At 36.1% G+C, this 19501-nt stretch overlaps 1 protein-coding gene across 8 annotated transcripts in view; it reads left to right on the forward strand.

Annotated features, from left to right (window-relative positions):
• fz2 (frizzled 2) overlaps positions 1 to 19501 on the forward strand; it is a 221823-nt gene that overhangs the window by 115257 nt on the left and 87065 nt on the right. For 7 of the 8 annotated variants that reach the window (XM_089595810.1, XM_089595807.1, XM_089595809.1 and 4 more), the window contains one exon: positions 1109 to 1241. The exons of the other annotated variant lie outside the window; for it this stretch is intronic. The gene's annotated coding sequence lies outside the window, so the exon portion shown is untranslated. The remainder of the gene's footprint in view (positions 1 to 1108; positions 1242 to 19501) is intronic. 8 annotated transcript variants of the gene reach the window in all.

Here is a 19501-nt window from a genome sequence, read left to right on the forward strand (position 1 = left end):
TAAGAATCGTTTATGAAAAATAGGATCCCTGTTTTAAAAAAAATTTTCCATCCAGAGTCGTATAGTCGGCCCTAGGTAGTTTGTACATTTGGCCTCTCTTTTGGTCTCTTTGAGCCCCTTTACTGTTAATTCGATTTTTTTTTTTTTTATCAATTAAATACATGGTCATTTAGTGTAATTATCTGTTTCTGAAAAACTATCCCTTTTTTGAAATTGGATGATAAAACTGCAATTTTGGGCCTTCTAAAAAGCCAATTAAGAAAAACTGAATGACACGTTTTAAACTTGTTTTTTTTCCGTAGAATAAGAATCAGTTATGAAAATATAAGTTATCTATTTAGAAAAAAAATTTTCTCTCCAAGGCCTTATAATGAGCCCCAGGTGGGTTGTAGAGTTGGCTATTTTTTGGACCCCATCGAACCCTTCAACTTTTGTTTAAGCTTTTTGTTCATTAACAGCTCTTCTAACGAATTATTTTCTACAACTTCTTAATGATTCTTATATCTATATAATTTTATAGCACACTACCACTCCAACTTTGAGGTAGTCCTATAGCACGCTAATTTGTTTTCTTAAATTGCTGATCAGTTTATTAATTGCATCGTTAAATATGCATAAAAATATGACTCAATATGCTCAAACTTAATCATAAAACAAGGAATGATCTTACAGAATGTTTTCCATTAAATTGTTTTTTTCCATTAAAGCTTAAAATGGTCCACCTATACTTTTTCTTATAAATACATTTTTTTTAATTTAAGGCAAAGAAAATACTTTAACACTTTCTCTGATGATTCAATAACCCAAAGCACTTATATTTTTTCTACTTTCAATCATGAGAAAAAAAAAATTTTGGATGAACCACCAGTCTGAATTAATTACAATTAAATTGAAGCTTTGAAAAAGAAGTGAAACAAAAAGAAAATTAAGAAAAATGTAAATCGATTTTATGGTTTTCGATATACTAAATATTAATATGATTTACTAGGCTAACAAGCAAATGATTATATATTCATAATTACATTGATTGGCACACGTATATACGTCCTTTCCGATGGCAAATATTCTGGCAAGATCGAAACTCAAAATTCAATTATTTTTATTTCAGAAAATTTTCAAGACATAAGTAACGATGAGAAAATGTGTTTCCTGGGTGTGGATTGAATATACTACCTCCTGTTTACCAGATAGTTGCTTTACCAATGGAGCTGCTGCCTAGAGGTCCTGCTTTCAACCGGAAAGTAAGTTCAGCTGTCGCATTGACATGATAATAAACATCTCAATATTTACTTGTACATATATTTGTATATGTATATATATAAAAATATATATATATATGACGTTCAACGTCAACCGTGCCACCCTTAGGGACAAAATTTAACGCAAGATAAAAAAACGAACAAGGTCTTAAAAATGAGGTATTTATGTGTACTTTTAAATTCCGTTGAGCCTTTTGCGAAATTCAAAATGGCGATTTTAAAAGGGCGTCGGTAACATATAAATATTACTAGCGATCAACCTCGATACAGGATAATAATTAAAAAAAGGTTTCTTATTATGCAGGATTCGCCTAAAACTATATTCTTTTTACTAATGATTGTAATTTTAAATTTCAATTAACTAAATTCCGTCAGCATAATCCAATATGGCGGCCATAACAACATGGCGGACGACCTTCTTCTTTACAACCCTACTAATATGGGTGTCAAATAAAAGGATATAGCAATTAAAATACAATTAGCTAAGTATCGTAGTTCTGGATTCAATATGGCGGAATACTTTTTTTCTTACTACCCCATCTACATTGGTATTGAATAAAAGGGTATTGCAGGTAGAATATAATAAGCTATGTTTGTTATTTGATATTAAATAGGGCATCGAAAACAATGTAATAATTTTTGATAATTTATATAATTTCTAAGAATTTCAACATTTATAATCTCAACTGGTTCTAAATAACAGTGTTAAATACATTTTTTATTTTATTTTGAATATCAATTATAAATATAACAACTAATATTTCACAACGCAAATTTTCCCTTCAGCTATTAAATGCCTCATCACTTTCAATTTCTTTCCAGGAAGCACAATGAAAGCATGAGCTGTACTTATTTTTAGTACTGGAGGAGCAGCAGAAAATCGTTTTTGTAATCGTTTTAAAGTTTTTTTGTACTTTTCTGCACTATAAAAAAATTTGAATAGTGCTACTTTTTTTTTTTTGCCCAATGTAAAAGAGATTCCAGAGTTAAAATTGCTTCTGACCATTCAGCTGGCAAAGTAGCACGAGTCGCTTTTCGTTTGAAAACTGCCCCAACGCTATCGCACGCACCCTTTCCATGTGCTGTAGCAAAAAAATGATCATGATGTATGAGGTTGCTCATCTGGAACTTGTTTTTATAATGTTGCTTTGCTCTATCACTAATCTAAATTATATTGTTCAGTTTCGGGTAGATTTCCTTTGAATTTGGGATAACTGATTGTTGCATCATGTATACTGCTGTAGCATCGTGAGTTAAACTGTTTGATAATACGATGAAACTCTTATGAATTATCTAACCACTTTGTTTATAATATGCAACTGTAGGTTGGACAGAACACTGGTTACAATTTTTTTCATACAATCTGATAAAAATATCAAGTGAAATTTGAGGTTAGATTCGATCTTATTTTTACGTTTTAAATTGTGGAATCAATTTTTTAGTATGGATTACATTTTTTTAGACAGAGTGTGGGTAAAAATATCTGGAAAAATTTGTGAGGTGTTTTTTCTCTAACTACAACAAGCTTCCAAAATTTGAATAAGAAAAAGGTCATGAACTGTTGTGTTATTACCGACATATTGGATTATGCTGACAGAATTAAGCCAATTAAAGTTTGAAATTATAATCAGCAAATACAAAGAGTATAATTTTAGCCAAATTTGGCACGAAGAGAAACATTATTTTCATTATTTTACTCTATTTAAGTTAATTGCTAGGAATATTTATATGTTACCGACGCCATTTTAGAATCGCCATTTTGAACTTTACAAAAGGCCCAACGGAATTTAAAAGTACACATAAATACCTCATTTTTAGGACCTTGTTTGTTTTTTTATCTTACGTTAAATTTTGGCCCCAAGGGTGGCACGGTTGACGTAGAACGTCACACACACATTTTTATATATATATATATATATATATATATATATATATATATATATATATATATATATATATATATATATATATATTATAGTGCTTTAGGTCTGACTATCTTGTAGAGGCACTTCTTAGGGCACCTATTACTTGAGATTGGGAAGGATTTTAGAATGGGATTGGAAGGAGGGAAAGCCCTACGAACTGCTCCGCATTCACCCACGATGATTATCATGTGGATCAGAAAAACCTAGGGAAATGTCCTGTAGGAAAAACCTGATCCGGAACAACTTGATACATCTGCCTCATTTCTAACCTGGTGTCTAAGATATAGACTTAAACAACGGGGCAGAAATTTGGTACACCTCCTGCTCAAGTTGTTGAAGAGACAGAGAAATAGTCAATTGATCTACGAAGTGAACAGCAAAGGCGAAATTGCAAGACTTGAACGGTCACCCATCCAAGAATTAACCGCGCCAAATGCTGCTTAACCTCGGTGATCGACAGGACTATGACTCCATCGCTGAGCCATCGTGTTGGTCTTTAGATATAGCTAGTGGAATCATATTAATGTCTAGTGTATCAATAAGTATTAGAATTAATTTTCATTGTACCTATTAAACATCGATTTTCAGGTGGAAAATATTTAAAAAATTAAGGATGAGAATCTACATGAGCCCAGCTTGTGGGTAAAGGCACTACTCCTTGGTAACTTCATTTGTAGAGCAACTGTCTGGTAATAAGAGGTTGTGTATTTACTCTCGACCTAGGGAAGATAGTTTCTCATTCTTACTTATTTCTTGAGTATTTCCGGAAATAAAAGTAATCGTATAATAATCTCGAGGTGACTTGCATTTCGAAAATTGTTGCTGATGGTAGCAAGAAATAGCGTTGCGTATGGCAAGTTGAGCACGGTTGCGAACAAGATTACGGATTTCCCTATCACTATCTTTCCTGATACGGTTGAAAGTACAGCAAGCAGCATTTCTTGCTTTTAAAATTCTTCGTAAGTCAGCCATCATCCAGGGCGTATCCTACGGGACACTCCGAGTGATCGCGAAAAGGGGCATGATTATCCTACTGATAAACAAAATTCTGTGAGTATAGTGATACTTTCAAGTCAATGTCAGGGCAGTCAAAAGTGGCCTTCCAATCGAGCGATACAAAATTATGCTGAAGACTAGCCAAATTAAAATTTTTAAAACTGCGCCGCGTAATCGTTTTTGGTGTAGATTTTGGGTTGTCGTATTTAAGGACCCATCCTTCCTTTGGTTTTTTTTTAGTAGCTAACTATGTTATTGACGTCAAGTTAAAGGCTGGCAACCTCGCGAATCGTTATATGTATATTGTATTATCTACATTCAAAGTTGTCTGCTTCTGCTCTCAGCTGAGTGTATCGTGTACCTATGCATACATGTGAGGTGTTAGTATTTTTCCGATGCCTAAACAAAAATCTCACTGGAAATGTAGATGTGTTTCGAAAAGTAGGTACGAACATTTATTGCGTGTGTCTGAAAATGGAAAAAAAAACAAAGGAAGGAGAGTTGCGCCTCAGAAGAAAGGTAGTGCGACACAAGAGAAGGTGACAACATTAAATTACCCTGTCACAGGAGATCGCATCATCAACTAACATCACATGGTAAAACAAATGTATTGCACATCTTGCAAGAGTAAATTACATCTTGATTACATAAAGGATGAGACTGTTCGTAGGTTGGGATCTTATTTCAACGTCAAGTGTTCTGATTGTTTGAGTTTACTATCAGTTGAAAGGGGCCCTCTATGTACAATTTCTGGCAGTAGCAGACAGACATTTGCAGTAAATGCAAAATTATCAACAGGTTTATTAACATTTTTTGCTTTCATAATCTCCCAAACATGTCATATATCGTTTTAAAAATTTTTTACGTAATTTCAGGAGCCATGTGTATAGGAATAGGCCATTCTTAAGTTAATAAACTCATGAGTTACATATTTGACATACCGTCTGTATCCAAAAAAACATATAAGCATTATGAAAGAGCTGCTGGTACAGTTATTGGAAGCGTAGCTCAAGAAAGCTGCATTTATGCCACAAAAGCAGAGCGTATTTGTACCCTGGAGAATACAGAAAAACTCAAGAAGTTATTGTAAGTTCAGAACCAAGATTAAATTCAAAGTGTACTACGACTGCTGTGTACTTTGAGTTTTTTATTATTATTTTTTTTTTTCATAATCACTCAAACTTATTGATGAATTGTAAATATTTTGATTCAAATGCATTTACATGAACCTTCATCAGTAAATATCAACTGTTGTAAGTCAAAACAATATTGCAAATAAAATAGTTTTTATTGACTAAAAATTAATTGAAAAATCCAAAATATTCACCTATACAATAGAATCTCCCTTCATTTTTTTTTGTTCAGACCCCCTGAGACTCCAGATGATTTTCTTATTTATAATGAAATTCGAGACGGTCAAGAGGTTAAAATTGTGAGGTTAAATGCATCCTTTGACTTCGGATGGAGTCAGCGTTCCAATGGCTACAGTTACGATAGCTTGAATGGGTATGAGTGTTTCATTGGGATGCAAATAGGACTGATTTTAAATTTCGTTACTTTCAATAGAAAGTGTAGACAACGTTACTACAGTGAGAAGAATAGAATCTTCTAGAAGCATGACTGTCGGTTGAATTTTCAAGGTAGCGCTAAAGCTATGGAATCTAAGGGAGCTCGTCTACTTGTAAATGAAAGCGATATTTTCAAAAAGGTGAATGTTTAAATCGGTGTATTCATCGCTGATAATGACAGCAGCTGTATTAGTGCAGTACAAAAATCATCTAAACACTTAATCCTCAAGCAATCTGATATGAATCACACATAAATATGAGTCAGTAATATTTTGTGTACGATTGAAACGAAGAAAAGTAAAGACCCAGACCGAGAATTGCAATATGATACAATAAAGACGCTAAAAAAATATTTTAGTTATGCAGTGAAACAAAATGTTGGAGAGTTGGATAAAGTGAAGGCTGCTATTAAAAATATTCCAAATCACGTGTTTGGAATTTATGAAGATTGTGGAAGTTGATGCACTGCAAAAATCAACAAAGATATCATGTTAACTTGCAATTGAAAAATCCAGTGTTGCTGGAAGAACTTCGTAATACATTTAATAAACTCTCAGATAATGCAATAAAATTTTTAATAGCAGCGTCTTCACAAGCTAACAAAAGTCTCAACAATTCAATGTGCAGTAAGGTTCCAAAGCGAATCTGCTATACTACGAGTGAGTCCAGCGATTACAGATTCGCGTAAACAGTCGGATTATACTGCATCATTCATCTCTTGCATTTTTGATGCTCTGGAATTGCCTTCTACCGAACGATTAAAAAATCGTATACAAGTGGTAAATCGCACAGCAGAAAAACGTAAGCATCGAGAGCAAAATATCAATGTTAAAAGAAGACGCATCGAGCTTTCGCAAAATTGCTCACAGCTTAAACATCGTAAAGAAAAAAATGAGGGGCTATCGTATAATAGTAACATGTCTCTTTTTGATCCAAATGAAAAAAGTGTTGAACATTTCAAGCACGAGGATGACAATAATTTTTCGATTTTAAATCAAGACTTGAATGAAACGTCTAGCTTTGTGATATTTAAAGATAATGATGTAGCAATAGTTTTCTTCAAATTGGAAACCAGTGGTTTTAATAAGTTTAAGGATGAGGTGTTACAAATATCTTTAAAATTTGAGGATCAGTCTTTCAGTAGTTACACAACTCCAACGCGTGCTATTAACCCTCGGTCATCAGAAGTACATAATCCAAAGAGAATAAATAAAAGTCTTTATAAAAATGGTAAACAAGTTACGACAGCTTCTAAATCAGTTGTTGTGTCGAATATATTAAAGTTTTTTAAAACTATAAAGAGAAAATGTGTTCTGGTAGCGCACAATTGTGATTTCGATTCTCGTCGTTTCATAGTATTAGTACAAAGCTGTGATTTATTTAATGAGTATTCTGAATTGATTACAGATTTTACTGATACGTTAGCATTCTTTAAAAAAGTTTTGAAAGATGTTGAGGATTATAAATTAAGTACTTTAGTACCTTGTAAATTACAAGTATCTTGTTCCAATGCCCATGATGCGCAGTTTGATGTAGAAGTATTAAAAAAAAATCGCTGAAAAATTTCTCGCTTTTCAAGATATGCTCAATATTAACACAACTTTCTTAGATATTTGTAAATACATCGAAAATGAGAAACGCAATGATAATAATAAACTAACGTTTCTTCCTCTACAAAATGTAGTTTCTAAGGAAATGTTAAAAAGATAATTTGAATCGAATTTGAGCTATCAAGATTTAGTTAAAGCTTTTGAAATCAGTGAAGCTGCAGCTATTAGTCTCTTAGAAGGAGAAGAAAATGGCACAGCCAAAATAATAAAGAAAAACAGCATTGTATCCACCATTGTGAGTCATCTTGTATTGATAAAAAAAACTTGATGTTGCAGTCCTAGTGCTACCAAAATGATATGTAATGTTTGCATAATGCATGTAATAATTCTATTATTTTTCTGCATAACATGTAAAATAAAATTTAGTATTAAGTTAATACTATGTTTGCAATATATTATGAAACCTGTTCTATAATCTCAATAGTTTTTAGTACTGTTGATTTAAAATCTGTTAGTCATGTGTGGAAACTGTTTTTTTTTATTACTTCATTAAATCAGACATACCCTTTGACTTTTTAAAAATATTGCCAAGTGACACTACAGCTCCGAGTTGTAGCTTCTGCTAGCTGTAGGTGCAACGTTGCCACTACACGTTTTTCATTTTTGTTATTTTTTTGATTCTGTCACAAATATCTCCGTAACATCAATGATAACAGCAGTTGAAACTTTGCACAATTGTTTCTCATACTTCAATTTCTCTATACCTCAAATTTTTTTGTCCTGTTTTATTTCCATCACACTTTTTAATCAAAAATTAACAGCTGTCCTATGAGAGCACGTGTTAACCATTCCATTTTTATTGCCACATTTCTCAATAATTAGTATTATAACGTATATAAAGGAAAAACATGTGTATTTTAGATGCTTTTAATATTCATATACTCGATTTTTATCGACTTCTGTTATTATTTACAATAAGTAGGCAATATCTTTAAAACAAACAAGTAAAATATCATCTAGTAATATACTGGGCAGAAAGTGCTGTGAATAAGACGCCAAACTGGAGTCATCAACAAGACAAAAGTAGTCAATTGTTAACAACGGATTACCTACACGGATTACCTACATGATGAGTTCGATTAAAGAGTAAGCGCTTAAGATTAGTAGCTCGAAGTGAGTCCACCAATGTGTTTCTAGTTGAAATAATAGAAAACCAGTCTGTGTTGAAATCGCTCAGCAAAAAGATATTATCAAAGGCTTTATTACAGTTAAGTAGTGCATTTTCAATAGTTTCTTTAACTTTGAGGGCTCATAAACATACATAGCTACTCCGCCACCCTCTTGACCGACCAGATCGTTGCGTAGCCAATAGTAGTGCGGAATGCCATACCACGTTGAATCATGATTCGGTTTCAGAAAAGACTTACTTATATCCATAACCTGCACACCATAAGTCAAACGAAATCGTAAACATCGACAAACTTAGCATTAAGGGATTGCGCATTACAATGACTAACACATAAGTACTTTATGCCATTGACCATATTCGCCGTAATTCACAAATGAAGAAGCACGCTCAACTTTCTTACGCAAAACAGAACATTTAACTCTGTGATAAGCACTATGATTAATATTACCCGCAATATTGGACGCTTGGCAACATGTGCGTCGCAACTTTGTTGTATTAAAGCAAATATTAGATGCATGAGAGCCAGCTCAGTAGCCACAACATGCATCACTCTAACACTCCTTAGCGGTGTGGCTGAACTTCGTGCATTTATAGCATTGCAAAATAGAAACATGATTAGCGACGTGACAGGATCGCCAACAGCTATAAACGTGGGCCTTCTCCCATAACATTTTATGGTGCTCAGGTGCAACTTTCATAATACACAAGAGAAATTTTTTATCATCGCGTAGCGGAAACACATAAATAATTTTTACTAATTACTTATAACAGTCAGGTAAATTTGGTTAACGATGCCGTCAATTATATCAGGATATAACATCATAGAAGCACTACAATCGCCCGAAAGCTTGAGTAAATACCGACTGTCCACCGTCGTGGCCCGACCGCTAAAAAAGTGCAAGCCACGGGCGTTCACTGGCTACGCCGCACAGTGGGGCAAATTGCCAAAAAGCTGGCCAAAATTCAATTTTTCAAGTTTCGAATTTGCCGTTTTTTGTGATGTTTACTTCTTCTTGATACTCAAGAGCATATAAATCAGTAAAAATCATGACCCAAAAAAATTTGGTTTTAAACGTACGCAGCTTCCAAGTAAGTGAATTTTGCTTTTTCCGAATTTTTTCGATTTTTTGTGTGATTTTTGTTTCTTAAATTAATTGTAAAATTTTTTGGTTTGATTTAGCCATTAATTTTTTTTTTTTATATATTGTTATATATCATATAAAGAGGCAATTTTCTTATTGACTTATGAAAATAAATAAATCCTTAAGTATTTAATTTTATTTTCAAAAAATGGTATATTTATGCAAATATTTAAAGAAAATGTAGAAAATCAAAAAGGTTTTTCTTCAGCTTTCACAGGCTCTGTAGCGATTTCATACATCTGAACATATCTAGAAAGTAAATCCATAAAAAAATCTTGCCCATATTTGCCCCTCTTTAAATAAGATGAAAAATCATTTGCTAAGTAAGCGCATCATTAACGGGTAAAGGTGGTAGATTTTTGTATGTTTGATATAAAATTCGTAATTAGTGACCCCAAAAACCCCTTAGGTATTAAATTTTACATCCATTACTTAATTTTTCGATATTTGGCCAGCTTTTTGGCGATTTGCCCCACTGTGCGCTGTAGGGTCGCAGGGCCTCGTCCTCGAGGGCCCACGCGAACGATGAAAAAACAACAAAAATTAACCAGGAGGCAAGGTGAAGTCGCACATATACGTTAAAGATATGGGTGCTTCCTCTTCAAGAGAAGTTTGATAATACAGTCGTTCGTTTTACAGAGAATGATAATAATGCTAACAATACTTATAATAACAATGACGTTTTACTAAATGTTTTTATCTAAAGTGCGAATCTCGAATCAATTACATGCACGTAAGTGCTAGTGTTTTTTGTTCATTTTATATACTGCGAGATCGCCAAAGAACATAAAGGAAGGGGAAAAGTTTTTTTTTATAATATATAGGAGTTATGAACTACAGCAGTTTAGAGGTTTTTGTAACAGTATTCTTAATAATTTCCTACACATGCTAGAATCCGCTGACCTCGTAAATTTACTTAACTCCGTAATTGTATAAGTGTTATGGGAATTCCCTTTTAATTGTCTCATATATGGGGAGAATCACGTCAACTGTCCCAGCGCCGCGGTGGATGGCTCACGCGGGCGTCAAACACGACGTATTCAACTCGTCGTTTCGGTGTCAAAACTTTGATAAAAAAATTATCTAAAAACATATTCTTACATATTTTTTCCTCAGCTTTCCAGTGGTGGGATCAGTTTTTCGAAAATTTGCTCCCATAACCTCGAAAAATGCACTTGTTTGAAAAACACGTTTTATCTCCATGATCTTCAACTTTTGGAATTTTTTTGATAGTCTAGATCGAAAGATGAGACATTTTTACGTAGATATCGACAATAAAAAAAGAGGGATTTTTCGTTTTTATAACGTATTTAAACGACGAACGAGACGATGCGAGCCGCGGCAGAAGGAGAAATTTTCATCATCTAACGATAAGCGAGAGAGAATCACGTTGCTCATCCTCGCCCCGAAATTTTGGAAGCGAAGAGAGCTTATGAAAGAATTTGGTTTCACAGATAGAGAAGCTAGGCAAGCTTTAAATTTAGTTGCAGAATGTGGCATACCCTCATGGCCCGATAAAAAAAAAGGAAAAGTTTTATCTGCTGATGTTGAGGTCTGCGTGAAAAATTTTTACGAGCGTGACAGTGTCAGCCGCTTGATGCCTGGATTAAAAGATTATGTTTCTGTGTAACAGGATAATGGTCAACGTGTTCATGTACAAAAACGATTATTACTTGGAAATTTGAACGAGCTATTTATTTTATTTAAAGAAAAGCATGAAAATGTCAAAGTGGGTCTCACGAAATTCGTACAGCTCAGACCTCCTCACTGTATCTTAGCCGGAAGTAGTGGCACGCATAACGTTTGCGTATGCGTGCATCACGAAAACGTAAAACTGATGCTAGATGCACTAAATTTAGAAGAATTAACGAAACCCACGGCATCACCTCTTAAAAATTCCACGGACTGTTTGAACGCCATTGTTTGCGACAATCCTTCCGAAAATTGTTTTTTAGGAAAATGTTTAGATTGTCCCGATTTCGGAAAACTTCGAAAATTATTATTAGATTCGCTAGAAGCTGAAGGAATTTTTATATTTAATCAATATTAATCATTATTTATTTCTTTATTATAAAATTGTTGTATATATGAATAAATTTTATCGAAACATTTATTATTTATCCATTGTAAACCCTGGTTAACTAATTGTTGTTTAAATCGCCACTACTACATTATATATTATATAGCTAAACAGACTCACCGTAGCAGACGACACACGGCGGACGCGCTGCTGCCGCGCGTGGCCTGGCCGCCGCCGCGCCGTGGCTCGCATCGTCTCGTTCGTCGTTTAAATACGTTATAAAAACGAAAAACCCTTTTTTTTTATTGTCGATATCTACGTAAAAATGTCTCATCTTTCGATCTAGACTATCAAAAAAATTTCAAAAGTTAAAGATCATGGAGATAAAACGTGTTTTTTAAACAAGTGCATTTTTTGAGGTTATGGGAGCAAATTTTCGAAAAACTGATGCCACCACTGGAAAGCTGAGGAAAAAATACGTAAGAATATGTTTATAGATAATTTTTTTATCAAAGTTTTGACATCGAAACGACGAGTTGAAAACGTCGTGTTTGACGCCCGCGTGGGCCGTCCACCGCGGCGCTGGGACAGTTGACGTGATTCTCCCCATATGCAATAATAAGATAAACTTCCTTAAAAGATTACCAATAGTATTATTCCTATCGCTATAATTAACATTGGTTCTGGAATATGCGAACAGAAGCACTTCTAGTAATTGACAATAATAATGTCCCTAAAATACAGTGGTATGTATGCGCATTATCGGGCGCAAGGAACCTAAGTTCGGAAGAAGTAAAGAGAAACTAGAAAAAAAAATCGTCTTGCGTACTTGCTTGTGTTGTTCGTAGTGAGTAGAGTAGTGTAAATGTGCGTATTAGACGGTGGCTTAAAGCAACACGGCTGGTAAGATATCTCCGTTCCTGGAAGGGAGTTGTAGACACCTGATTTTTATGGCACTGCAAGTGCTCTGGTATAATTCAAGCGTTGAAGTTCGTGTCGTATGATATGCTTAGTGCGCGCTAGATCCAGCTGCATTGTTTCTTGGGTGGCCCACTACCCGTCTTATACTTAATTTCTATGATCTCCTTTTTTTTTTTTTTTTTTTTTTTACTTTGTCCTGCTTGTAGGCCTCGTTAAAGAATTGCAGAGATTTGCTGGTTGCGACAGACGAGGTAAAGTAGTGTAGCGTTTACAGTTTTAATTAGTCATATTTTATCTCTGTATGTAAATAATAAATCCAGAAAAAAATCGATATGTCATTGGATCTTATTATTTGGATATTCTTTTCATCCCCTTATTTCGCAGGTAACTAGCCTGAACCGGATGCTGAATTGCCATTTCCTGATTTGGTACCTTCCTGTCGTTCTATCGTTCTGGTCGTTATTCCGATGTTCTTTTTATTTCGGAATGTATTTAAAGGGTGCTTCTGAGATTCTGTATTATATTATGTATGATTTGATTAATAGTGTACTTTTGGTTCGTTGTGAGATGAGTCTTCTTTCCGTAGGCACTTTATGCTAGTGCTGTTGACCTCATTACACAACTGACTCTCTGATTGTCCGCTTTTGCCTGCTGGGTTGCTGGCTGCGTTGCTGTTTATGTGTACCGACTTGTGCCTGCCCAGAACGACCGCCGCCATCTGAAACGTGTTGTGCTCCAGGTCTCTCTTTCTGTTGCTGCTCCTCACTACCTATAATTCTTAACACAGTTAGTAGTAGAAATGTCCTCCCTGGAATGAGTATTTTCAAAACTGCAAGTCCGCCTAACAGAACGCCGGCTACCCTAATGACATATTTTCCTATGCTGTTTTTTACGCTTATTATATCTACCTTCAATTTTTTACTTTCTTGAAGCTCTCGGGCTTGTAAAATTATGCCGTTTAGAGTTGGGCTCTGACTTAACTCCTCTTCCAAGACCTTTCCTAGGCTTTTTATCGTTGTTAGTATCTTCTTAAGTAGTAGCTCGCGAATTGCTTCTTGTCTCCTTGATGAGTTGCTGAAAAGGATCCCCTTGTCAATAATTTTGCTTATGTTTAATTCCGCCCCCCGAAAACGTTGTAATATTGCCTCCAGAGACTACTGTCGACGCTGATAACAGTCTTGTCCCCTCTGGGGCTGTTAGCTTGAGTTGACTTGCGTCAATTAAGGAGTGGAACAAGCAGTTGCCGTCTGATTCAGTAAGGTTGAGTCGTAATCTGAGTTTTAGGCTGAGTTCACTGCAGGTGTTTGCTTCTGAACTTATGATCTTAGGTAATTCTGTTAATGTTGTCTTAGTGGCGCCCTGCGTTTGTTTTGGGTTTATATCGACTCAAAATGTTGAAAAGTGCCTGTTGATGCATTTGCTCTAAGACGGTTCCCTTTGGCTTCCTACCATCGGCTGTTCGTCGCCAAAATACTCCCACTTGTCGTAACTCGTATCGCATGGTACTTTTCTTGTTTCGATTCGTGTGTGGCTTTGATTCTGTTCGTTTTCGTGTGCTGATAGTTCGTTATGATAAGGAAAATTCTTGAGTTTATCCCAGTGCATTAATCTTTGTTTTTCCCATTTTTCTATTCTTGCACCTTGCTTGCCTTTTGGTGTTTTTATTTTTTCTATTTTCACTGATAGGTTAACTGCTAACTCCTATCTAGGGAGCATCCTGCAATTTCATCCAACTCAGCTTTAATTTTAATTTCCCTTTCTCTTGCGTTGCGTACATCTAAGTTAAAGGAGAGTTTTTCGACCTCTTGCGCTTTTGGAATAATTTTCTACGCTCATGTGCAATGTTAGGTTTCCCGTTGGCGTTCGTGCTGTTGTAGTTTGCCGAGGAAGAATCTAGATCGGATTCCTGTGAGCTGACTTCGTCACTTTTATTTTTTCATTGTCTCCTTAACCATTTAGTACTCTCTTTGCCTGAACTGCAAACTCTCTTACTGGTGGCCCGCTCTCAAGACAGATTCTGTTTTCCTCCTGCTTTTTCGCTAGCATGTAAAGGTCTTTTTTTGGCAATTCCAGATTAATTTCATCTCCTTCGATTACTGGGTTCCTGGAGAGGGCGTCTACGTAATTATCTTTTCCCCATCTGTATATAACGTCAAATTCATATCCTAATAGCTGTGCCTTTAGCCGATTAAATCTCAAATCAACCTTCTTGGTGGTGTGAAAGTGTTACAACGGTTCCTGATCTGTTATCATCGTGAATCGATGCCTGTATAAATAAGGGTGAAATTGTTCTTTTGCAAAGACTACTTCCAGAAGCTCCTTGTCGTAAATGGGGTAACTTAACTTGGCGCCTTCTAAGGTGCGTCAAGCGTACTCGCAGGGGTGATCGTTGCCAATTTTACCTTGACTCAATACAGCGTCTAACGTGTAGTCTGATGCATCCGTTGTTACGATAAACGGTTTTTCAAGGTCTGCAGCTGGTAGCACTGGCTCTTTGCATAATTTTTTTTTAGTTTGTCTAAGGTTTTCTGTTTGACTCATGTCCATTATAATTCTGCATTTCTCTCGAATAGCTCAGTTAGAGGCTAAGCAATTTTTGCATAATGTTTTATAAATCTGTGGTATTATCCGACTAGTCCCAGAAATTGTTTCACTTTCTTTGCATTCAATGGTGCTGAGTAGTCCCTGACTGCTGTAACTTTGTTTAAGTCCATTTTTAATGTGCCATTACGTACAATGTGTCCCAGTACTTTGGCCTCTTTCTTTAAAAATTGGCATTTCTTTGGTTCGATTGACAAGTTAGCGTCAGATAAACGTTTTAACAACCTTTTAAATCGTGTACCGGGCTCTTTTAAGGTCAAAGCGTGCACCATTATATTATCTAGGTATATTTCCAGCTCGTGGCCTTTTACTCCAGCTACAGCTAGTTCCATGGCTGCCGCGAACGTGTCGGGAGCTCCGCCGCAGCCCATTAGCATGCGTTTGTATTGGTAATGGCTGTCTGGCCTCGAAAACGCCTTTTTATGTGCGTCTCTCTCGTTGGTCTCAACTTGAAAAATCCTTGTCTTAAGTCCACTACCGTGATGTATTTGGAGGAAGCTAGATGGTCGAGAATGTCGATTTGTAAGGGCAGTGGGTGATGAGTACCCACCGTGGCTTCGTTCAATTGCCTAAAATCTGCTTCTACGCGCCAGTGCTTCTCGCCATCAGGCCTCTGTTTCTTTGGTACTATCCATATATTGGAGTTGTAAGGTGATTTTGAAGGTTCAATGATACCTTGCTTGAATAACTTTGTCACTTCTATTCGCATTTGGTCTTTTATTTCTGGTGGGTACCTAAAGTTTCTGGCACTAACTGGAGTTTCCATGTTTGTAATAATTCTCTGGTTGAGTACATTAGTTATCCGTAAGAGTTTGTTTTCTTAGCCGAATACACACGGATTGTAGTTAACTAGTTCTTCAACGTGCCCTTTTTTTCCTCATTACAGCCATCGGTATCTACTAGTGCCATAATCTTAGTTACTCTTTCTTCTTTTGAATCAGTGTTTATTGCCCTTATTTTCACGTGAGTGCTATTGTCACTTGCCTTCTTGCCTACTCGTTTTTGTTTGGCTTCATTGTCCCCATTGGTTGTTGCGTGCCTCTAACTTTGGGTAGTTTTGTAATTTAAGAACTCTACCTCAGGTACTCTTATTCTGACCATGGAGTCGGTAGTGTTGGAGCATACGCCTTACATTCTGTGACTGTCACGTTAATTTTATTTATTTTCGCTATGAAAGCTGTGAAATTTCCAAAAGAATTGCCTTTCCCTAATTTCTGTCTTGGAACCCATCCTACGTTATCCTCACTCTTCCGTGTGCTAATGATTGCGTGTATTACTTATTTAGAGCGCTCGGAAATTTCAAAACGTTCGACTTCTTCTATTAGGAACTTAGCCCCGTTGAGGCACATGCACACCTGTTTTTTGCACTAATCTCTCCTTGGTGCCTATCTAACATGTCCCAGCCTATGAGTCCACCTCTGCCGATGGAAAATTCCGTGGGGACGATATGCAGTTTCCGAGGAGGTTATCAAGCATCATACAAGTGCTTCTCAAAGTTTTGCATGCGCCTTCTGTTACGCCGTGTACTTCTAGTATTTCATTTGTGTTTATTTTTGACCCCACGCTCAGTCTTCCTTTATTATTGAGAAATCCGCTACTGCGTCTATGAGAAATGATGCTGCTTCGTTTTTTATCTTATTACTTCAAAATTTAACTACTGGTGGTAATCTGCGTGACTGTGTGAAAGTAATTTTTACTACCCTAATTTTTTCGGCTTCTTGCTTTGTTTTTACTGGCTGCCTGGCGTTTGGGGACTGACCCGAGCAACCTTCGCGTATAAATGTTTGTTCTTCTGTTCCGGATCTTGATTTGTGCGCGATCCCTCTCTGTTTCTTTTCTCTATTGTTTTCTTCTCCTTGTCCCAAAACTCATTCGGTCTTTTGAGTCCTCCGAACTTGATATCATTGGCTCATTTCTTGCACCTGGATGCCGCATGGTATCTTATCCCGCAGTAACCGCAACCCGTTTGTGAGTCTTGTGCAGAGGTATTGCCGTTCTCTACTCCGCTCGTAGTTTTAGCTCGAAGTTTTATGCAGTTTCTCCGTAGATGGCCTGTTTCCCCTTAGTTGAAGCATCTAGCCGTGTCTACGGCAAAAATGCTGACCGAATTGATACTTTGCTAACTTGGATTTTGTGAAATTGTAAGGGTTAGGGGTTCAATCTGTGAGTAGTTTAGGCCCGCCACCTGAACTGGTTTAATATTTGAGATAACTGTACTATGCATTGAAGCATTTAATCCCATTTGTCAGATCGTATTCAGTCTTGCTTCACACTTCCTAGCTAGCCTGACAACTTCTCTGAGGTTCGCCGGTCTCTCGCACCAAACTTGCATGTCCAATGGTGCTGTCAGCCCCAACATTAAGTTTTATAAAGCGTCTTTTGCTGCTGTGTCCTTCGAGTACATTTTTGTCACTAGGTTTAGGTCTACAGCCTCGTCGTCAATAGACATCAGCCTATTACAAATCGTTTGTACCCTCTATCCATAATTTGTGGCTGATTCCATTGGATTTTAATGAACTTTTTTTTATTTAAGATTAGAAGTTTTCGGCGGCCCCAGCGTTATTATATTGCATAACGAGATCCGATAAAAGCTCCTCGACTAACTCGTATTATGCTATGCGTGGCCCAATTACCGTGGTGGCCCCTTCCGTAATTTTTGCAGCGAGTGCAAATAATATATCATCCTGATTATCCAGAAAGCATCGCACTATATGCCTCACCAATGTGCTAAAAAGCGAGAGTTCCCGAGCTCCCGTCAAATATCGGTATGGCGTTAAGTTGATTGCTTAGGGACAGTCGGTGAGTATTAGTAGTTGCATTTTTAAGTCTGAGGTATTGATTTCTTGCGCTATTGTGTACCTCTGATGTTCTTTGCGTGTCTAATGCCAACTAGTCGTTTCTCCGTACCGTGTGTGAATATGTTTCTGCAGAACGTGCATTTACACATGACTCAACACAACAGTCTAGTCGTAAAACCGTTGGCACTAGCCGTGTGGGCACAAACGCCGCACAGAGGTCCGGATTGAAAAAAAAACGGTAAAACTTTTATTCACCTGGTTTTTAAAGGAATCCGCTTCAATTTTTTAAAAAAAAATTCGTCTTTGGCCATAGAATATGAAATCGTTTCCCCCGCAACAATTTGATGTAATACATAACCTACAAATTCATTATTAACGCTATACCATTATTTATACGTAAACAACAATTTGATAGTAATAACAAGCACCAGTGAAATTAAGTCAAAATTAATTTACGTATGTTTTTGATGTCGCTGATTACGAATCTGCTATCAGATTTCATAAGTTTAAAATGGCGGATCCAAAATGCAGGACGAAAATTTTTTAAACATTTAATTTTCAATTGATTCATACGCACTTTGGGGTTTTTTGGGTCACTGATTACGAATCCACTATCAATTTTCGAAAATTCAATATGGCTGATTTAAAATAGCGCACTATGGAGTTTTTTGGGTCACTGATTCCAAATTTGCTATTAGTTTTCGGAAATTCGAAATGGCGGATCCAAAATAGCGGACAAAAATTTGAAAACAAACTGAATTTTCAAAAAATAATTCTTACGAAGTGCTTCTACCGGTTGCTAAGTATTAAGCTGTTGTTAAAATATGTTCATTCAAATGGTGGATTCAAAATGGCCGAAAAAAATTAAGAAAATTTTCAGTTTTGTTAGGATATATCAGTGCCCTCCGGTTAATTTGGAAATTCAAAGTGATCAGTGATCCGTTGGGGGCGAAATGTGAGAAAATAAATAAATACAAGTAAAGTGAATTTAAATTTTCTTGCGTTGATTTATTAATGCACAACGTTTCGCTGACAATATGCGTCAGCCTCATCAGGCTACAAAATTAAAATTAAAAACACACAATGAGTGATCTGGAAGGCTCAAACACAAAATACAATAAATTTTAATGTAAATTGTTACCGCAGGTACGCGAGAATTCGTAAGTTTGGTTGACTTACTCGTCACCTGTCGTGCTATCGACTGACAATAAATTACAACAACAAGCCAGCGCTTATATAGGCGGAGCCGCAAAGGTAGACGGTAAAGGGCGATGAACTCGATCGGGACATTTAAATTTTCGTAGTAAAGAAAGGTATGCTCTATTAAAGGAAAGCACATCCTCCTTTCTATTGATGTTGTGTTTGTCGAGTTTTACATAAAGCATTTCGGAAATAATTCTTTTTCTGTAATTGGATTCTTTGTCAAGGATTTTTAAGTTATCTTCATCGAATTCATGGTCAAAATTGATTTGGTGTGCACAAACAACGAAATCAGGGTTTTTAATTTTCATATGTTCACTAATGTGGACCTC

The sequence above is a fragment of the Copidosoma floridanum genome, unplaced genomic scaffold (assembly GCF_036245765.1).
Source record: "Copidosoma floridanum isolate Cflo_tuat_1 unplaced genomic scaffold, Cflo_Japanese_pri ptg000028l, whole genome shotgun sequence".
Lineage (NCBI taxonomy): Eukaryota > Metazoa > Arthropoda > Insecta > Hymenoptera > Encyrtidae > Copidosoma > Copidosoma floridanum.